Raw genomic sequence first — 21,714 nt, 5'->3', positions numbered from 1 at the left:
TAATAGTGACATCTTTAAAATATGGCTGTCTGACTGTCATACACGTAGATGTCTGCTAGAGTGGCATGGTTTGCTTTAACATACAATCCCAGATAGATTCCAGGTCTGAAACACAAATGAATGTCATTTATATACTGATGTCAATGGTCATATCATTCCAGTGATTTCTCAGAAACCCACAACTGGCATGGGCAACAGACCAAACATATGAGCCACACATCTGGACAGTGTCCAGACATCTGGACAGTGGATAGGTATGACCGCAGTTATGTAACAGAATAGAAAATCCATGACAGCTGCCAACCATGTCACCCAGCACCTTCTGAACCACAATAAGACCAACAAAACACTAAAAAACTCTGTATTTAAACCAAGATAAATAAAAAAGAGAAAACACAATGCTGGAGGCAAAAATAATCCTTGTAAGTGCTTTTGTTTACTGAAAATATGCAAACTTCTTCCGACATTATAAAATAACAAACACGTGTTTAAATACAATGGAAATGATGATATCATTAACTAAATAAATAACCCCATCCCATTTGAAAAAAACAAGTCATTTTCCAAAAGTCTATACATAAAAATATATGTCTCAAATTTGTTTTCTCTTTTTTGTTTATCACAGTAAGACCAACATGACACTACCCCCAAATCAGCTCTGGGTAATTACCCATGCATATCCAAATATATCATGCACTACATTGGTGGAACTGTAGGGAAAAGCAGATATTTGTGCAAAACTGTCCACCCACAACCATTTGCACCACAGTCACAGCAACATACCAATACCCTCTAGAGAAGAACGACTGTTTAATCAAACATATCCTGATTGCCAGTCACACACTACACTGACATATACTGGCCCAACTCATAGTCTACTGAGAATTCTGAGGTGTTACATGACAAGTCTCAGTCTGCCCTACAAACATACACACCTGATAGACCACCAGCAACCATACCAACATGCACAGTCAGATAGAAAAAGGATCTATTACACTCAGATCTGCTACTCTCCCTACTCAGTCCAACATACATTTACAGACAAGACTGCTACACAATCTTGGCAGTCTGTTCACAATGGCCAGACATGCATAACTTTCATATGTACAGATTTCCACAGAATGTCCAGGGTGTGGGAGCATATCCATGGCCACTACTGCATACCACTTCCAGGAGTCTGCTAAGTCACTGAGATGATACCTGGAGTAGAATCACTAAATAATGATATACCATACCACTGAATGTCTTACTGCAAGACATCTGGACAAAGCAACCTCAACACCATAGCATTTTTGTGAAGGCAGATCCCGATGCATCTGCCTGTCCTGCCTCTTCTGCCCATAGCACTGGACCTGAGCACTTCTGTGAAACAACCCACGACTTTCTCATCCATTGGTCCTGCACCACCTTTGGGTGGAACCACCTCAGGGGATGGGGCCCATCTTCCTCTGGGAATGGGCATGGACAGAAGCCTGTCACGCACAGTCAGTTCCAGGGTATGGTGTGCAGTGTCATCTGAACAGAGTTGGATGACTGGCTGCACCTTTTGGAGGGTCACCTGGCACATCTTGAGGGGCTGTCTACCCCTCCTGTCCAGCCTCCAGCACAGCCACATTCAGGGTTGTGAAGGTGCAGTGGTGACTGCCCATGGGTGAGGACCTCAGTCCCACTGTATCCATCTGGGGGCTCATGGGATTCGGATTCAAAACCACCCTATCCATCAAAGGTGTTTACCTCCCTCATGTGTCATATAACACCCCTGTCTGCTGTCTACTCTGTCTTGTCTGTCTGCAAATGCAACCTATCCTACCCAACTTACCTCCCCAAACATACCTACAGCCCTTTCTCAACATCTCACTATCACCTTAAAAAAGAAAAAAAAGGGCATCTGTCCCACAAATGAAACATTGCCCCAAACATAGCTCTACATTTCACCCCCATATACAGTGAAACTAATCAATTTACCCACAGATCATTCTGCAAATGTCTGTCACCAACATCCCTCCCTGTCCATTACAATTACAGTAATGTACCACTACATCATCTGAGCTGTGGGGGCTGTAATGCTTTTACAAACATGTCATGAATTCTGGTCATTTAACATTAATGAAAAATACCCTCACTTCCAAGTCTGGAACACAGGACCCTGCGCACTACAAACACAGCCTCCCAGATTTACTAATCTTCCATGTAAGACTAGATTAGTCTTGCACGGAAGCACCAGTGTAAGATTATAACAGCAGCACACCATGCATATTAATGAGGGCATGCTGCCTCAACTCTCAAGCTTACACGGATTGTGGATGAGTTTAGGTGGCATGTCGGACTGCCGAGCAGCCCAAATATCCACGCCCCTGCAATGAAGAAATGCCGCAACTTCACATTTAAATGAGCGAGTCCGCTCATATGTGTACAATGTAACACTACACTCCCCCATATGTTCAACAACTAACAGAATAAAAAATAAAAACTATTTTTTTTTATCTTCCGATATAGCTGCGTGTAGTTGCGCGGGTATGCCCGGGTTTGCCCATTGCTTAGCTACAGTTACAGCAGCTTAGACACCAGAAGAGGATAACAAGAAAAATATATGCAAATTAAGCAGCATAGTGATAGCATAGTGGTTAGAGCTTCCGCACAAAGAAGAGGCATTCCCGGTTCGAGTCCCACTACTGCACGTTCCATTTTCTGTGGGAAATTTGTATACAAAAACATTTCCTAACTTTGTTTATGTATAAGTTTTGTAAAAAGCATTGAAATGTTAAATTTAGTAGTGCATGAATTATATATATGAAGGTGAAATGTTTATGCATTCTGAGGCATGAGTACCTTATTTTAAGCAATATAAAGCACTGCTAACCATGTTACCAGTATTGAGCATATTTAAATACATTTGTGCTTAGTTGCGCAATGCTAAGGAGGAGTAACACAGGTTCACTGCACGTTACTGCTGATTACCTTCGCACAACTCCGCACTAACCAGCGCAACATCAGTCAAAGTAGTGCAAAGTCGGGTAAACATGCTCACACCTGCTTTACTGTTCCTTAACCAGTCAGTTCTGCCCAGCAGGAAAATAAAAAGCAGTGACAGGGCTCAAACTCAGGATACTGTGCACTATAGTCACAGTACTTAACCACTAAGCCATGATAGCATTTCACAAACATGCACTTTCAACAGAGACATATCTATTAAAGGGATTTTAAACATTGCCAACATCAGCTAAGCAGGCGTGGCCACAGCTGAGCTTTTTCAAAACTGGCCAATCACAAATAAGTGCGGGAAATGAGGCATATTTAATCTCCACAGGTGAGAATACTTGTTTAACTGGTTGTACCTTCCTTCTGCAGTCAGCATGGCTGATGTAGGTGAGGGCACTTGGTTTAGAGCGCAACGCTGGGGCATTCAGAAGTCCAAAATTATGGTTTGGCTGCTCGTCCACAAACATGAGCAAAGACTCCTGCAGGGCCAGTACCAGGGTACCCAACATAAAATGGAGGCTTGGAACAGTCTTGCCCATGATCTCACCAGTGCCACTGGTGTTCCTTGGACTGGTGAGCAGGTCAGGCACCATTATTCTGACCTGAAGCGGTGTAGGGAGGATCAACTGGACCAGTGGATCCAGGAATCCCGTAGGATGCCAAATGCTCCAGTACTGAGTAAGTAGCCATTGTATTAAGTAGTTAAGAATTGCCATGCTTGTCTATACTATGGATAGGTATGCCTCAATATCACTGCATGTACTTCACAGATGCAGGTGACAGTGCTATGAATCTGCAAGCCCATGAAGATAGGCTGCAAAGGCTGCGTCATGAGGCTGGTTAGTAATTATTATGCATGTACTGTTATATAAAATAAATGAGAGAGCCTTCAAAAAGTGTTTTAACCCAATAAATAAAGGTGTAATAATCCTTTAATAAATGTATAATTCCTGGAGTGCGTCTGTGTCATTTTCTTCGATATGTTGTTGTGCGGTTGCATTTTACAAATAGTACTGTTGTATTAAGCAGTGTTAACCCACACTTGGGTAGGCCCATATAATGTGGATGAAGGGAGTGCCAGTAGCTTTTATGCATATTTACAGCCCTCAACTGTTGGTTCATGCCCAGCATGTACAGGTTAATCTAGCACATGAGTAGCTTGGTATTTTGTTCCCCAGAAATGTCAGTGTGCTGCCAGAAATGTAGGGAGCTGTTAACATATAACTGATACTTTCACCTGAACATATCTAGATAATTATATGAAAGTAGAGCTATCAGTATACCATCTTAGCAGTAGTGTGTGTGAGCAACTCTCAAAATATGTAGCAGTAACATCTGCATCTTGGACAGTTTGTATGTAAGATACAGCTCATGTATATAATGATCTAGCAAAATCCAATTGCACAATATAAGGATATTGGGTAGTGTAATAATACATGTAAGGGACATATAACTGCAGTTAATAGGAATGTAGTGAAAACTAGAAGGATATATAAATTGTTAATTGAGCTATCTTTTTCCACCCTACTGCATGTGCATAAAAAATGCAATTCCACACTTCAATCGGTATGTCTAATCTCAAAACATTTGTTGGGACATATGTCCTATTGGTTTATAAATATTTGCATTTATTTCCATGCATGTGCCCTGTTACAATACCACAATATTGGTGGCCTGTTACCATCAATTAAACCTGCATGCTGTTGTAATGTCCACTATTGTTCTATATATGCATGTGTTACGCTTGCTTTTCAACGCTTGAAAATCTGGTGTGTTGGGTTAATGGGAATACTTCTGCATGCTGTTATAACTAATTAGGAATGCTGTTGACTGTTACTAACCCATATCTTTATTAAACTCTCCAAAACATAGTTTGCATGGGAAGGCCGGTCGCAGCGGACCCACCTGCCCCACCATAGCTGGCCATGGCACCTGGCACCAGCAGATCCGGTGCCCAGCCTAGAACATTCTCCTTCATTGGTTCTGTGCCACCTTCAGGTGGAAGTGCTGCAGGGGATGGGCCTTGGCCCCCCTGTGCAAGCATAGGTGGAGAGGCACCTATCACCCTTCATACAGTCCAGGCTGTGGTGCATAGAGAGATTGAACGTTCTGTTGCAGAACCTCTATGCCAGCTTGAGGCCCAAGTGGCGCAACTCATGGGTCAGCCTGCCCCTCCTACACAGCCCCCAGCACAGCCACCTTCTGGGCCATGAAGGTGCAGTGGTGACTGCCCATGGGTGGGGACCTCAGTCCCACTGTTTCCATCTGGGGGCTCATGGGCTTGCGATTTCCAAACATCCCTCCCCGTAAAGGTGTTCACCCACCACATGTGTCATATACTGCCCCTGTATGCGTCTTGTTTGTCTTGTCTGTTTACCTCCCCAACCTACCTCCCCAAATAAACCTACTTCCCCTACCCCACATTCCACTCTCACCTGAAAAAAAAAAGGGCAATCTGTTCCCAAAAAAAAAATGACGCCCCATACATAGCTGCCCATTTTGCATTACATGTCCACTGGACACATGAAATGTTGTTTAACTGGCATTATAACATAATTTGTTGTCCTCACCCCTCTCTCAGGGGTTGAAGGGTTCATATCTACCTCCAAATTTATTGCATACGCACAACTGTTGCTGTTGAAGAAATGGGCAGCTATGGACTTTCCATACACCTGTCCTGCACATCCCGAGCTATTTTCCATACTGTCTTTCCCCCTTTGTGCCCCTTTTTCACCACTTCCCTATCTCCCCATTTTTCTTTTCTTTCAAAGAAATTAGCACGGGGGTGAGCAGGAGTAAGCACTATTAAGCAATAGTGAGCGGGTTTGTGTGGGTTTGCACTTGGCTAAGCAATGCGAGGAATTATGCAAACCCGTGCAAATCCGCTCACAACTGCTTAAAAGTGTCTTAGTCACTCTGCATATGAGGGCCCTTGTTCTGCTCAGGAACAAAATAAAACACCTCTGGACCTTGCACACACTACACAACATGAAGTACCACTAAGCCACGGTAAATATACATTATGTTGGTGCTTAAATAATTATATCATGCATCAGAATGAGTGAATGTAAAGGAAAATTAGGAATACCATACCACACAACTTGTTTTGTGGATGTTGACCAACAATTGTTGTGGGATTACATTACATGACTGTGATAAGAAAAGCAGCCATTCTAGCAGGAAAAAGAAGTTATGTCTTACCATAATGTTCCATCTGTATTGTTGATCCTCATTCAGTCATTATGCATGGGTATCGGTTCCGACCTCGGAACCGAGCCGGCCATATTCCAAGCTCGCGTCAGCTTTAAACCCTCGAGCTAAACTCTTACCCACAATCCCCCTCTCCCTGTTACTTCAGATTGAGTTTGCAAGTCAAATAAGGTAGAGGCTACCTCTAGTCAAATAACCTAAGAGAGCTGGATGGTGAGATCCACTAGAAACCACAGGAGGGGGAAGGAGGGAGGGTTGTAATGACTGAACGAGGATCAACTATACAGATGGAATGTTATGGTAAGACATAGCTTCTTTATCTGATATTGTTAATCCTTGCTCATTCCTTACACATGGGACAGAGTCCACAGCTACCTCTATTCCTGGGAGGCTCTCATGGAAGGACATTCCTGAGCACCATAGAATCGAAAGATGCTCTTCCACTGGAGGCCAAGTCCAATTTGTAATGATTGATGAAGGTATGAGGTGTAGCCCAAGTTGCAGCTGTATAGATGTCATGTAAAGAAGCTCTGGCATGGAAGGCAGCAGAAGTTGCCACCGACCTTGTTGAATGAGCTTTCATGGTAGTAGGCAACGAGATACTACGTTGTATATAAATAAAGGTCACACAGTCCTTCAACCATCTAGCTAATGTGACCTTAGCAACAGCAGATCGTAATGTAGGTACAGAAAAGGCCAATAATAATTGGTCAGATTTTCGAAAGGATCTAGTCCTGTTTAAGTAAAAACAGATTTGCCTGTGGATATCTAGGGTATGTAGGCGATACTCTCCTCTGTTTGAATGATTGGGAAAGAAAACTGGCAATTCAATGGTTTGATTAATGGACATTTCAGAGATCACTTTTGGCAGAAATGATGGATTAATTCTCAGAGACACACTATCTCTATGAAAAATCGTGTATGGACTCTTGATACATAAAGCTTGAAGCTCAGAAATATGCCTGGCAGAAGTAATGGTGACCAAAAACAAGGTTTTCCATGACAAATGCTTGAGGTCACAAGAAGAGGCTGGTTCAAAAGGTGGCATTTTCAGAGCTTGTAAGACTAATGATAAATCCCATGGTTGAATAAGTTCCCTAAAAGGTGTCTTCAGATGAGTCACACCTTTTATGCAGGTCCTGCACAATTTGTGGGACATAAGAGAGGAATCTTGGACACCCTCATGAAAATTAGAGATTGCAGCCAAATTAACTCTAATGGTAGAGGCCAATAGACCCGATTGAAAAAGGTCAGCCAGATAGTCTAGTATTATCAACACTGGTGCTGAGAAGGGATCTACTTGTTTATCTTTCAACCAACAGGTAAATCTTTTCCACTTGCTCAGATAAGTAATTCTAGTGGAAGACTTATGAGATGCAATGAGAATGTCACATACTGGTAAAGAAAGATCATTCTGCCTGGCAATCAAGGGAATTGGAGTAGCCAAGCCATAAGCTTCAGGCTGTTCAAGTTGGGATGGATCAGGTTCTGTGGATGTGAGATCAACTCCGGGGTTGGATGGAAAATTCATGGTCGATCTAGTAGGTGAAGCCAAAGAAAGGAGAACCAAATCTGTCGAGGTGTGCTATGAGGATCACCATGCTCATCAACCGACAGGCTTTCTTCAGAAACTGGGGAATGAGAGGAAAGGGTGGGAATGCATAAAGAAGACCTGAGGGCCAATTGTTGACTAGAGCATGCCTGGGTGACTGTCCCGGAGGGGGAATCTGGGTGAAGTAGTTGCTGCATTTGTAGTTGGTCGGGGATGCAAAGAGGTCGCAGCAAGGATGGTCCCTGCGGTTGAAGATCTCCACCGCTATCAAGGGATTCAGGGACCACTCGTGAGGTTGAAGAATGCACCTGCTGAGTCTGTCTGCTATCATGTTGGAGCTCCCAGGAATGTGTGTTGCTAGAGAAAATGGTTGGTAGACATCGCCCATTGCCATATCCTCATGGCCTTTTGACAAAGGGGGTAAGATTTGGTTCCACCTTGCTTATTGATGTAGCAGACCACCGCCATGTTGCCTGATTGAATTGCAATTGTCCCAGACAGCAGCAGGGGATGGAATGCTTGCAATGCCAGAAGCACTGCCCTCAGCTCTAGAACATTTATATGCAGATGGGCCTCCAGTTCGGACCAAGTGCTTTAGACTGTCTGTCCTTGACATAGCCCCACCCCCACCCCATCAGGGAGGCATCCGTGGTCACTGTGGCCTTGGGTTGTTGGGGGTAGATGGGGCGAGACCATTGTGACAGATTGTGTGTCATCCACCAATTTAAATCCTGTTTGCACCTGTGGGTTACTCGAATCATGGCTGAAAGAGGATGCTGAAAGGGATACCATTGGGTGAGCAGTAGCCATTGTAGAAGCCTCATGTGAAACCTGGCCAGGGGGACAATGGTGATGGAGGCTGCCATGGAACCCAACAGCTGCAGAACTGAGTGAGCTGTGGATTTCACCCTTGAAAGGATTGGAATCAGTTGTTGCTTTATCCTTAAAATTCTGTGCTCTGGAATAGCAGCTCTGCAGTTCTTCATGTCCAAGATAACCCCTATGAATTCTGTCGACTGAGATGGGGTGAGATTGGATTTTTGCCAGTTTATGGTTATGCCTAGCCTTTGTGCAGTGAGGAGAGAGTATGCCAGGGCTTCTTCCAGTAGATGTCTGGTGGGGGTGGAAATGAGCCAGTCGTCTAGGTGTGGAAACACCTGGAATCCTTGAAGTTGCAAGTGAGCTGTGACAACTGCCATGCACTTTGTAAACACTCTGGGGGCTGTAGAGAGTCCGAAGAGCAGTACTCTGAACTGGTAGTGACTGGTTCCTGCACGGAAGTGCAGAAATTTTCTTGATGGCCTGTCCACTTTTATGTGGTAGTACTCATCTTGAAGATCTATCAAGCACATCCAATCATCTTTTTTCCAAAAGTGGGAGGATAGACTGTATTGTGACCATCTGGAATTTTTGTACTCTCACAAACTTGTTCAATACACTGAGATCCAAAATTGGTCTCCAGTCCCCGGTTTTCTTTGGCACCAAAAATAGTCTTGAGTAGAATCCAGATCCTATCTGGTCTGGAGGGACTAATTGGATGAATCTCTTTCTTAGCAGTTTTTCTATCTCTAGTGCTGCTTCTTCCCTTTGACTGGGTGGAATGTCAGGAAGATTTTTTGAAGGGACGGGACAAAGATCGAAGGGGATATGAAAACCTCTGGTTATAATCCTTTGTACCCAAGAATCAGTGGTGATGGTTAGCCAGGCAGAAGGGTACAAGGAGAAACATCCCCCAACTACCTCCAGAGGAAAGGAGTTGGGCCGCACTTCAGGAGCACTGGTAGGATTGGCCAGGGAAAGAATCCCTGGAACCCTGGCTACACGGACCCCCTCTGCCCCAAAAGGAGCGTCTTCCCTGTGAGTTTTCCCCTCTGCCTCTAGGGGAGAACTCGGCCTGTGTGTCATGGAAAGGACCCTGAGATTTCTTGAAACATATCTTCCCACTCTTTTGGTTTCAGGAGAAAGCATGTTGAGGGGAAGAATAGCGGACACCTACAGCAGAAAGGGTCTTACCGTCCTGTTCACATTTGGCCAGTGTGCTTTTAACTTTGGGTCCAAACAACGAGGAGGCCTCAATGGGAGCGTTAAGAAAGGAAGCCTTAAAGGGTTCCGTGAAATTGCACAAGCGCATCCAGGCATGTCGTCTCAAGATCGCAACTGAACCCACTGCTCTAGCTGCTCCTTCTGATGCGTGTCTATCTGGCTTGGTCTACTAACCTTCAAACCTGGGCTGACCCTCTAATATACTTATTCGTAATCCTGTCCATCCTCGTCACACCCAGTGCAAATTTTAACTAAGTTGATTAAGGGTAGAGCTACAACAGATCATGGAAACTCTCACCTTATAAGCCAGACAAATGTTATCTGGAAGGCTATGGAGCACAGCATTATGGAACTCATTAACAGAGACATTATGAACCTGCAAACACTGCACCATACCCACTTAGGTTCTCTAAAGGCCAGATCATGGCTCCTACACATAGTAGACTTCAAGCCAGTTAACAAGGCTATAGGTGAGGGAGGGGAGGTCCACACAGCCAAGCTATAGCTCACCCAGCAATTCATACCCATCCCACATTCTGGTATTATACATAACCTCAACAGACTGACCATAAATGACTGTTAGATGATGGATTGACAACTGACGCACAGATGTAGGACACACAGTAACATTTGCAGCCTCCCTGTACAATTCTATGCCAGTAACAAGTGGTATTCACCTGCAGTCAGTCCTGGGACCACTCCTGTTTGGCATATAGTTTTCTTAGGTACAGGCAAACACAGTAGGGATTTGTCTGCCCACGTCTGATGAAAATGCATATGGTGGGGCTATACTTTATTCTCCAGATGACACACACATCCTCCAAAAGAGTATCATAGAAACAGATACCTGGTGTCAAAATCATGCTGTAAATCTATAAGCCAAAGAAAGCATAGTTATCCACCTTTAGAAAACAAATTATCCCCAGAGTACCACATAGGCAGTAGCCCCCAAAATGTGGAACAGGTACTAATGTATACATAGAGCCATGTGTTTAGTCATCTCTCCTTTGATAATCACATTACCAAAGGGCTTTGAAAATCCCTCTGTGGAGCACATAAGCAATAAAGGGTTTGCATGCAGATCAACAGAGTTTGTTGCACACCTATAATGATTAGTCATCTTTGCCAGACTTTGCTTGCTTTGGAACAGGATTCAAATATACCTCAAGCATAAGCCCTCACTCACACTCTTCAATAGAAACCATGATGAGTGGATGTGAAACAGAAGACGTAGCCCAGGGATCACTGCAGTGGCTAAGCTTGTCACAAGCATACAGAAGTAACCTAAGATCTGGAAAGCACCAGTACGCTCTGGCAAGGCTAACAGATGCTTTCATGGAGAAAGCATAGTACCCACCTATGAAAAAATTGAGGTCACATGTATGATTATGGCTTTGCCCCACAGCTACCTTACATGTGTTATGCACATACAGTTGTCATTGTGATATGTAATGTTGTGTCTTTTGGCTTTTCCCAGTTAGGGGTCGCCACAGCGGAACTCCGGTCCACTAATAATTGGCAGTAGATTTTTATGTGCTGCCTTGCTGGGCCTAATGCACAACCTTCAACGAAGGAACACCAATTCACGCATGTCGCCACACAGAAGACGCTCTAACTGAGAATCGAACGGACAATGTCTAACTGTGAGGTGACGATGCTACTGCAGCACCACCACCGCATATGTAATACACTAGAAAAATCAAAACCCACTCTACATTGACCAATGGTGTCACACAGTCTCACACAGACCTGGAACACACACAGTTAGCAAGTGCAGGATTAAAACTCCTACCTATCTACATTATGATACTACAGCAGTACGCATTCACACAACACATTATACACATTACTGGGATTTCACTTTCCCACAGGTGTATTTGTAGGATGGTAACATCATCAGACTTGACAAAGATGAGTAAATCACTTTTATGGGGTGTGAGTAGTCTCCAGAAAGGTTACTCTTTCTTCCCAGGGAGAGACAGACACACACACTTGACAAGTGTGGAATTCAAACTCCTTCCTAACTACATCATGATACTAGAGCAGTATGCATTTACACAACACGCTATACACATTACTGAGATTTCACCTTCCCTCAGGTGTATTTGTAGGATGGTGACATCATCAGACTTGAGAAAGATGAATAAATCACTTTTAAGGGGTGTGAGTAGTCTCCAAAAAGGTTGCTCTTTCCCCAGGGAGAGCCAGATGCACACACAATTTGCAAGTGCAGGATTCAAACTCCTACCTAACTACATTATGATACAACAACACTACACATTTACATGGCTTGTTATACACATTAGTGGGATTTCACCTTCCCACAGGTGTATTTGTAGGATGGTGACATCATCAGACTTGAGAAAGATGAGTAAATCACTTTTAAAGTGTGTGAGTAGTCTCTAAAAAGGTTGCTTTCACTTCCCAGGGAGAGACAGACACACACAGTTGGCAATTGCAGGATTCAAATTCCTACCTAACTACATTATGATACTACAGCAGTATGCATTTACATGACACGCTATGCACATTACTGAGATTTCACCTTCCCACAGGTGTATATGTATGATGGTGACATCATCAGACTTGACAAAGATGAGTATATCACTTTTAAGGGGTGTGAGTAGTCTCCAAAGCAGTTGCTCTTTCTCCAGCGAGAGACAGACAGACACACAGTTGGCAAGTGCAGGATTCAAACGCCTACCTAGCTACATTATAATACTACAGCAGTTCGCATTTACACAACACGCAATACACAATAGAGGGATTTCACCTTCCCACAGATATATTTGTAGGATGGTGACATCATCAGACTTGACAAAGATGTGTATATCACTTTTAAGGGGTGTGAGTATTCTCCAAAAAGGTTGCTCTCTCCCCAGGGAGAGACAGACACACACATACACAGTTGGCAAGTGCGGGGTTCTTAATCCAAACTAAGTACTTTTTTACACTTCAGCAAGCAATATGGAGTTACAGGATGCAATACAGACATTACTTGCTGACAGTTTGCCCAAAGGTTTTTTTCACATTTGCTAACCTCAGCAGGCATATCATACTAGGTGTATTGTGAGTGTATTGTAAGCATAGGCCATAACCATATCATATATGGGTTGATGCACTACATGCTGGCACACACAGGGTCAAACTGGAATCTAAGCTCTGTCAACCCAATACTAGAAAATACAGTCAAGAGGAGTAGGGTCATACAAGCACAACACCAACAGTCTCACATAGACCTACAATATAAGCACCAGCAAAACACACACATAAATACACATTAACATACTCGGAGAATACAAATATTAATTTGAAAAAGAGAAAGTGTCCTCCTAAGCAGACAAGCAAGCAACATGCACCTCCAAGCACACGCCACAAAATACATAATACACCAAAGCAGTGTGCCTCACAACAGGCCCTAAGGCAAAACAACATACCCAACACACTAGTAATAGGTAACTCCATAGTCAGGCACACAGATGTTCCTCTCACTAGGCTGGACAAGGGGAAGGTTACTGTCAGTTGTCTGTCATGTGCTATGATCTGCCACATAACACAAGCACTTACATCACTCCAGAACAGGTACATTTATGACTCGGTCTTTGTACATGTCAGTGTGAATGATCTGAGACATACCTCCCAGGACAACATGACAAGAGAGATATATAGTAGCTCTATGATCATGTAGCCCAGGCTGGTATGACCCTGACCTTGAGTAGCATCTTACATTCACATACATGATACTGCAATATAACAGAAAGATGATAAACTTCAACAATTGGCTGAGCTTCTGGTGCCATTCAAAGGGGATCCAGTCTCTGTCTGCCTGGGATGACATGATAGACAAGCCTCGTTGCTTCGCTAGAGATGGTTTGCACCTGTCACCCCATGCTTCTGAATACTGGCCACGGCTCTTGCTGTCCCCATATTACCTTTTTTAGGCAAGGCTCAAAGGACAAACCAACCCTCGTAACCAACACAAATAACCACAAGGTGAGCTAAATGCTACTCAATGCCAGAAGTCTCAGCCTCCAAATGCACACACTTGAGGTACTACTCAGTATGGAGAATATTGATATCTGTGCAGTAACAGAAACCTAGTTCAAGGCTCCAGAGAGCACACAAGCACTACCAGGATACTACTCATTTCATACCTTCTGGCATCAGAACCTGGATCATAACACATAGAGCAGGGATGTATCCATATTCATCAAGGATACCTACACCTCTCTCTACATCCTCTCTACAGGATATGTACCCATAGAATGTTGCACAGCAACATTCTTCCCACTCCAGAGGGGTGGGGCCACAACAGACCCTTGGCATTCCCGCTCTATGAGCCTGACGAGTCTGATCTGCAAGGCAAAAGGGCCAATCATAATGGAACTCAACAATAAAGACATTGGGAACCTTACCAACAAAATGGGTATTACACAACACATTGGGAACCTTCACACAGTTGAGCACACCCAGTTTGGCTTTGTCAAAGGCAGGTCATGCCTCCTGAACTGGGTGGATTTCTTTGAGACAGTTACCCAGGCTACAGATGATTGAAAGGAGCTCCACACTGCCTACCTATACCTTGCTAAGGCCTTTGACACCATTCCCCAGTCAGGTATCATAGATGAACTCACCAACCTAGGCGTAAATTCATACATCACAAGATGGATTGCAAACTGGCTCACAGATAGATCCCACAAATTAAGAGTTGTTGGCTACATGTCAGACTATAAACCGGCAACAACTGGTGTCCCCAGGTTTCAGTCCTTGGGCCCCTCCTGTTTGGTATGTACTTCTCAGAAGTACATGCCAACACAAGAGGGTTGTGGTTGACTAAGTATGCTGGGAACTGTAAAATGTGTGCCATAATAGATTCCCCAGATGACACAAATATTCTTCAGAAGGGACTCTATGAGACAGATGTGTGGTGTCAGAATCATGGCCTCAAGCTCAATGAGAAAGAAGGCATAGTAATCCCCTTTGGGAAATACAAAGTACCCTCAGACTACCACATAGGTGTTACCCCCTAAAAACTGACAGGGTAATAAGGGATCTGGGGACACAAGTAGATAGTCATCTTTCCTTTGACAACCATGTTGCCAAAGTGTTTAGGAAATCCTATGTGGCCCACCTAATCAACAAAGGGTTTGCATCAAGATCAAAAGAGGTAGTGGTGGCCCTCTACTCTTAAGTCATCAGACCCATCATTGAGTACAATGCACCATTTTAGATGTACTCGACTAGGCATATCCAGCAGCTGGAGAGACCACAAAGGTACCTCACCAAGAGGATTACTGGCCTCAAACAGTTGTGTTATGCAACACAACTGGAAAAACTAAATCTGTTCTCTGTTGTGTACCACCTACTCAGAGGCAAACTCTGCCTAACATACAGAGCCATGTCCAACACATAACTGTTGAAGATGCTCCATCTAAGGAAAAGAAAATTGAGTCGCACTACACACTCCAGGGATATAAACCTCATCACAACAATGAATACCACATGCTGGTGGGATAGAGTACCATCACAGAGACTTGCCTTACTGCGGAACAGAGTCCCAACGTACATCAGACAGAGCCCCTCGCTGACACTCTTCAATAGGAACCTTGATGAGTGGATGGGAAACAGACAGTTCACACCGGGGATCACATCAGCAGCCCCACTAGATAAGGGCTTAGGTTACTAACTATTAGAACTAGGGCTTATGAGACTAAACAATGGGGTGGTGAAAGCTGCACAACTTGCCTAGGCTAATATGTGCCTTAGTTTAAGATAGTCTACTACATACCTATGAACCTATGTGACAGGTACATGTCTACAGATAGTAGATGTGTGCTTCATTGTACAGTCATGTTGTACAGCAGGCACATGCACCACATACTCTGTAATGCTTAAAGATACTGGTGGCTATTATGTACAGTGGGTGAGATGTGCACCTCATGTCTTTTGTGCCATTGGGTTGTGTGCTGGGTGGGACAGTCCTGAATGGCTCCTTGTCATGGTCACCCTCTTACACACATCTCTGCCCATCCATCTTTGGCTTATTGTACTGTGTTCCCCCTACATATATAGTACATAGGTAGGTAATAGGCTATCTGCCTGAAGGCATATATTAGTATGGCCAGAGTGTGCAGCTATCACCACACCTGGGGTTAGTTCCCTATGCTTCTGTGTAGTAGAGCTGATGAAGTGATCCATGGTGTGAAAGTTCATTTTCACATACATTCATCAAGGCTCCTCTGGAAGAGTGTCAGTGAGGGACTCAGCTTAATGTAGGTTGGGAGCCTGTTCCAAAGCAAGGGAAGTCTGTGAGTTAGTAATGTATCCCCCTAACATGTTCTAGTTATTGTTGTGATGATTATATCCCTAGAGCATGTGGCACAGTGAGCTTGGGTTTACTTCAGATAGAGTATGTACATCAGTTCTGCATTGGACATGCACCTGTATGTTGGGCAGAGATCGCCAGAGTAGACGGTATGCAACAGAATACAGATTGAGTTACTTCAGTCTTGTTGCATGGGACAACTGTTTGAAGCCAGTAATCCTCTTATTGAGGTACTTCAGTGGTCTTTCCAGCTGCTGAAGGTGCCTAGTCAGATACATTGCAAGTGTGTTGTGGTACTGTCTGATGGGTCTGATGACTGATGAGTAGAGGGAACCTCCTTTGACCTACATGCAAAGACTTTGGCAATTAGTGGGGACACATAGCATGATTTTCTAACCACTTTGTGAATGTTTTTGTGAAAGTAGAGATGACTATCCACATGTGTCTATTGATCCCTTATTATTACCTTCATATTTAGGGTGTTGGCACCTATGTGGTATTTGTATGACTGTAGCTCGAGGCCATAATTTTGACACCACATCTGTCTGACTGAGACCCTTTTTAAGGATGTCTCTGTTGTCCCAAACATCAATTATGACAACTTTTTGCAGTCATCCACAAACTTTGCTAACCATAGTCCTCGTGTGTTTGACTGTACTTCTGAAAAGTATACACCAGACAGGAGGGGTCCCAGGATGGAGCCATGGGGGACAGCAGCTGTTACCAGCTTACAGTCTAACAGGGAGGCCACAATTCTTACCTTGTGGGATCTATCTGTGCCCCGGCTGGCAATCCATCAGATGACATACGTGTGTATGCACAGGTTGTTGGTTTTGTGGATACGACATGTGTGTGGGATGTTGGAAAAGGGCTTTTCAAGGTCTATGTAGGCCATGTGGAGCTCATTTCATTGATGTATGTCCCGGGTAACTGCCTTGAAAATAGTCTAGCAGGTTTAGGGACCATGATCTGCTCCTGACCAAACCAAAATGTGTAGGGTTCGGTGTTTGTAGGCTCCCAATAGCTCTGTTTATGAGTTCCATAATGATGGACTCCATGGCCTTGCAGATCAGGCTTATTAGGCTTATAAGACAATAGTTCCGATGGTCTGTTGTGCACCAACACTTGTGGAGTGTGCCAAACATTGTTGTAACCCATTCAACAGTTTCATATCCTGTACAGAGGGTGAGTCTCAACAGACTGTTCAGGTGCAGGGTCTGTTTGTTCTGGAGTTCACATATGACACAGCCAGGGACACTATGTCATCCCACAGTCGCCGTGTTTTTAGGTTTGGATAGAGCTGTTTAACCATTGTATATGTGATTTCTGGGTTTACACAATCTCCAGGTATAGTAATGGGCCCTTTTGTCAGTAAGAGGGGTTAAATATGTATGAACCTGTCTGACAAGATGTTGGCAATATCAGTCAAGTACATGTTTTCATTTACACTTTGCACTAACTCAGAATATATATGAGTTTACATTGATATTTATGACATAGCTAAAGAAAGCTTCATGGTTCTCTATGGAATCTTTGGCAATATTTTTGGCAGAGCTTGGCTTGGATAATGTTAGTATTGCTCATTGTTTTTTGATGATAATGATCTGAGATTAATTGATCTTCTTTAGATTTTAACTTTCTTTGAACAACTTAAGTATTTGTATTACATAGTTTGATTATGACAGGGGACCAATATATTATATGGGTCTGTTTTCATATCACTGTGTGCACAAGGCAGGATTGGTGAATAGTGACATGTGTCTGGAATAAGAACTGCAACTGCCAGATATGTGTGGCCCACTGCTGTACTCAGACATGGCCTTAGTGTGTAAGCATGCCCAATATGACCTTTCAGTATGTTGTTTACTGACATCTGCTAAATTTGTTAAAGTGTGTGAGCATGCCCACTATGGGCATATATACTATATGTGTGTGAAAAATCAAGTTGTGTTTTACTTCAGGGCTCGCCTTTGTCTTGTACATCGACAGGAAGCACGCTGTGCCTGCAGGGCTTCCATGAGCCAATTTGCATAGACTTAACATTTCTACATACAGGGGGGACAGCTATTATTTGTATATTTCTACCCAGGGGGCACACCTAATTGTTACTGTGGGTGTACATAGGATGAGGCGCACACCTGACACTTACACACATTTGTTAGGCCTGCACTGCTATGTCAGGTACTCCATTTCAGTCTGTACTGTTGCCTATCATACTGGCTTGAGGCATACCACTGTACTACAGACCATAGCTTCCAATTACACGCATATTAGTTTGTGACTTCATAGCCTACCCAACCCACATCACACTGCCTGGTCTGCTGTTATATGTCTGCATAGGCCTGGAGAGAGGTTACCCATAGGCCTCTTCAGAGGGCATGATACAGCATTTGTTTGTGTTTGCGTTTGTCTACAACTGTCCTGCTGGCCGTGACTGTTAGGTGTGTGACCCCCCCCTCCCTAACTGGTATGTGTGAGTGACTTAAGTTGTGTCTGTGCCAGTATTGAGGGTGGTGCTGCAGGGCTGCCTATGTCAGATGCACATAGTACACTCCCTATACATGTTTGAAAACAGGTAGTGTCAAGTTAGGCATCCCTTTTACTGTATGTGCCAGTCAGATAGAGGTGTCATTTCCAGGGTTCCTACTGAGTCAGTGAATGTGCTATGCATTGCCTCTTTGCCAAGGCCAGGGCATACTGGGCACAACTCCTTCTGTTTACTGGGGCAGGCTCAGGTTGTTCCTCCTCTGAGTCACACTGTGCCTGTACAGGCCTTGGCAATGGTGGGGGGCTGTTTGGCCCTGCCCCATGCTGCTCCTGCTGCAGCTGTTTCCACAGGATCATATTGTGTAGCATGGCACATACCATAACAATTTGGGTATGTGTAGTTGGTGAGTACTGCAAGGCTCCACCAGATGTGTCCAGGCACCGGATCCATGACTTGAGCATCCCAACCACATGCGCTATTATGATTCTTGTTTGTGCGTGTGCCTCATTATGGAGTCCTTGTTCAGGTGTGTGTGCATTTCTGATGGGTGTCATCAGCTATGGCTCCGGTGCATATCCAGCATCCCCTACTAGGTGACTGTAGGGAATGTCCCCATTGGCAAATTACTGGTACAGCTGGGTAAAATGCCAAATGGGGGAATCGTGATAGCTTCCAGGGCATCCAGCAGACACATTCATTAGTATGCCCTGGGCATCGCACATGAACTGGCAGTTGATGGAGGGGAAGCTGTTGCAGTTGATGTAAACCCTACTCTGCTCATCAGGTGGTGCTTTGATGCGCATGTGCGTGCAGTCTATTGCACCCACTACCACAGGGTATTCTGCTATTTGGTGGAAAAGATGCATATTGCTGGCCCATGCCTCACGGGAAGTGGAGAAATATATGTGGTCACCGACATGTGCTGACATGGCATACAGGAACTGGTGGAGTACCCTGAGTGCTGCTGCCTGTGAAATCCCTATCATATCACCAGTTGGTCTTTGGAAGGTAGCTGTAACTAGTATTCTTAAGCCAACACATACCTTGGTATCCACTGGGATGGGTTCCCCTCTGTTGGTTCTGTGTATGAGGCGTGGCCGGCCCAGCTCAATAATTTGCTGTTGGAGGTCCCTGTCCACCCTATAGCACTCCACTATCTCCAGCTCATGTAGCCCCTGGTAAGTTACCCTGGGTCTGTACACTCTTTTCCGTCTCCTCACTGTGGGTTGCTCAGCAGCATTCACAACATCACCACCCTCAACACCTTGCACTTGTTGGTTTATGATAGAAAGAGCAGCCCCTAACATTTTGTCTGACTTAAGCTTTTTAAGCTTTCCCTCTTTGTATACTGCAGTGTTGCAGAGTTCTTGAGAAAAAACAGGGGGGGATGGTGTTTGCAGAATTTAAAGTGCTGGGCTGGGCTAGTCTGCTGCCTGTGTAATTGGCTGAATCTGATATATTTCACCTGGCAGCTCTGTTAGTTCCCCTTGGTTAACTTCCTACTATTTATTTTCCTTCCTTTTGCCTTTCTGTTTCTGCCCGGGGTGAAGCGCTGTGTGCATTTTTGCAAGGAGTTTCCTATCTTATAACAGTGTGCACCTTGGGTTTGAGGTTTTCAAATAGGACAACTGTAGACATGTCTTTTTGCAATCCTGAGCAACTCAGGGCAAACACGAGCCACTGTACTCCAAATGCTCCAATTAGCTTACAGCCTGTCTGACACACACCCTCATGATGTCACCTATATTCTAGTCTTACACTCACCTACTCCAAATCTTACACTATTGGGACATGCCTCACATGCTGGGGAAAATTGGGATTCACTATCCTTATCCTCATTTGCATAGGATTGCCTAGTAATGCATGGTTACATCTCTCACATTGAGCTTCCCCCCCTTAGCAACCACTAGTCAGTAGCCATGTTGCTTCAGCCTGCCATTCACCTGCATGGCAGAATAAGCTTTTTAGTGAAAATGCCTATTTTTGGCTTTTTTAAATAATTTTTTTTTTAAGCGCTGCACGTTTGTGCGGTGCTGCGCTATGCTTAAACATCGGAGATCGGGGAAAAAAAAAGTTTAATTTTTATGTTTTTAAACATTTTGCACTGCCAATGGCCTTATATTTGGCCATTGGCATGCTTTCTCAACTGTATGCATCCTTTATTTAGAGCTGTCATAGTTCCGTTTAGCTATTTGCAGAAATGTACTCCGTTACCAATGGAGTACATTTCTGCAGGTAACACTAATCTTCCACAGCCAGGTTAGTGTTTGCTGGATCCCAAATTTACCTCATTTGCATGGATTTCACCAGCAAATGAGGTAGTTTGCATACCATGACGCTGTCCGTGCACAACTAGCTTTAGCAGCTCTCGTGCACACCCCTACAGGCTGTTCCTGGATCACACGGCAGACATCTTGCCTGTGTGATGTAATACACTAGTCTAACACTCTGTGCAAGCTTTTGAGAATCCGACCCAGCAACATACCACTACACCATCTGAACTGCAAAAATATGCAATGTTTTAATAAACATATCATGTATGACTGTCATTTAACATAATGGAATATTATATATCCTTAGTATTCTCATATACATATATATGTATATACATAAAATACTATATATATATATATATGTGTGTGTGTGTGTGTGTGTGTGTGTGTGTGTGTGAGTGTGTGTGTGTGTGTGTGTGTGTGTGTGTGTGTGTGTGTGTGTGTGTGTGTGTGTGTGTGTGTGTGTGTGTGTGTGTGTGTGTGTGTGTGTGTGTGTGTGTGTGTGTGTGTATGTCTGTGTGTGTATGTCCATATATTTATATATATATATATATATATATATATATATATATATATATATGGGTCACCTTCAGAATTTCGAAACTTAAAACTTCGAAATTCATAAGATGAAAGATCATATGATCATATGATTGAAGTTTTAAAACTTTGAAATCCTGAACGGAGATCGGCATACAGCGCGAAATGGGAGATTTCCCTTTTCCTCACTGTAGTGCAATCTCAGATTTGGCATATCTAAGTGGCGGGGTGTGTGGAGCGCAGAGGGGCTTGCTCCCTGCAAAAACATGTTTTGTGATGCGTTGACTGCTTTTTGGGAGGGGTTCAG

The sequence above is a fragment of the Protopterus annectens genome, chromosome 3.part0, assembly GCF_019279795.1.
Source record: "Protopterus annectens isolate FY-2018-M chromosome 3.part0, PAN1.0, whole genome shotgun sequence".
NCBI classification, from domain to species: Eukaryota; Metazoa; Chordata; order Ceratodontiformes; family Protopteridae; genus Protopterus; species Protopterus annectens.
This window is presented reverse-complemented; position numbering follows the sequence as displayed.